Source organism: Lucilia cuprina, chromosome 5, assembly GCF_022045245.1.
Source record: "Lucilia cuprina isolate Lc7/37 chromosome 5, ASM2204524v1, whole genome shotgun sequence".
NCBI classification, from domain to species: Eukaryota; Metazoa; Arthropoda; class Insecta; order Diptera; family Calliphoridae; genus Lucilia; species Lucilia cuprina.
In genome coordinates, this window is record NC_060953.1 from 51,110,539 (window position 1) to 51,112,343 (window position 1,805).

A 1,805-nucleotide genomic window follows, 5' to 3' on the forward strand; every position below is an offset into this window, starting at 1 on the left:
CTATAGACTAGACTATAGACTAGACTATAGACTAGACTATAGACTAGACTATAGACTAGACTATGGACTAGATTATAGACTAGACTATAGACTAGATTATAGACTAGACTATAGACTAGACTAGACTATAGACGAGACTATAGACTAGACTATATAAAAATAAAAATAAAAATAGACTATAGACTAGACTATAGACAAATTTAAAATAAAATATTTCCGATTTAAGGCAATATATTGTATTTCTTCACTTCGTTCTTATCTTTATTAGACAAACAACTTCACAACAATTAAAATTAAAATACAATTTTAAAACCAACTTTTCCATCTTTTAATTGTATCCACTTATAAACATATTACTTTTAAAGAACTAATGTTAAGTACCTCTTAAAGCATCTAACAATATTTTTAATTGCAGCTAGAAAAAATGTTTTATTTAATAATTTTTTATTGTTTAATATAATATTAAAAATTCTTATTATGGAATTTATTTACTTAAATATTATAAAAAATTATTTAAGTAGTTTATGGTATTTAATAACATTTAAAATTGCCATGGCTTCTAATCCCTTTTTTTCAGTACAAGGCAAAATATAGAAAAAAGACAAAGTTATGAAAGGAAATAATACTATAAACATGTAAATATATATAAATAAATATAAAAACGGTAAAAATAGCAACAAAAAAAATCAAAAAAAAAAAAATTCATTAACCTGGTTTACCGACTACAATTCAGAATATTTTTTTTAGCTAGTTTTTAACAAAAAAATAACTTTATTAAATAAATAAACAACATGTGACGTAAATTTGTTAAAAGGTGCTGCCTTAAAAAAAACCGTAAAATTGTTTAAACAAATTGAAGATTATAACATTTAACAACAATATTTAGTAGTAAAAATAACATAAAAGTAGTTGTTGTTGTTGTTTAAATATCTTTATTTAATTAAAGATAAAAATAAAAACAACAAGAAGATCACGAACAATTACGATATTTCACACCCAGCTAAAATTGCGATAAAGTTGAAAATTTTTTATTTAAGAGATATTGCTGAATTTATATGTATATAAGTATTTTGTCAATATTTTCTTTTAATTTAATTGTGGAAGTTTTTTTGTCTTTAACACATTTTTTGCTGTTGTTATTTTAATTGTTAATTAACAGCGACAAAAAATTAATATACATTTTTTTCTTAACCTGCCGCCTTTAAAAGACGCAAATTCTTTGATGCATTAAATTTATTAAATTTGCGGTTTGGCTTAAGAGAAAATCCCAAACAAACAAGTGCTGAATTTACAATATTTAATCGAATTTGTTAGAAGATTAGGTTCCAACAAATAAAATGGTGGAGATAACGTCTATTTATATCTTAATCTTAAAAAAATCTCAAAAAAGAAAAAGCTACTGCAGCATTCATATCGATATAATGGTAGACTGGAAATTAGAATATGGACTGTAATAGAGATTTTGAACACTACTATGAACAAGACTTAAAAATAGAAAATGTTATTGACTGTTATTCTGATAAAATACTGGACTAATAGTTCAAACTAGACTAAACAATAGACAAGACTATTGATTAGACTACACTAAACTAGACCATAGGTTAGACAATAGAAAAGACTATAGACTAGACCATAGAAAACGCTATAGACTAGACCAGACTATAGACTATACTATACTAGACTATACACTAGACTATACTAAAGAATAGACTAGACTATAGACTAGACTATAGACTAGACTATAGACTAGACTATAGACTAGACTATAGACTAGACTATAGACTAGACTATAGACTAGACTATAG

General features: G+C 24.6%; 1 protein-coding gene across 3 annotated transcripts in view; it reads left to right on the top strand.

Annotated features, from left to right (window-relative positions):
• Window positions 1-1,805, top strand: part of LOC111689584 — an 89,448-nt gene that overhangs the window by 8,417 nt on the left and 79,226 nt on the right. The window lies entirely within an intron of this gene.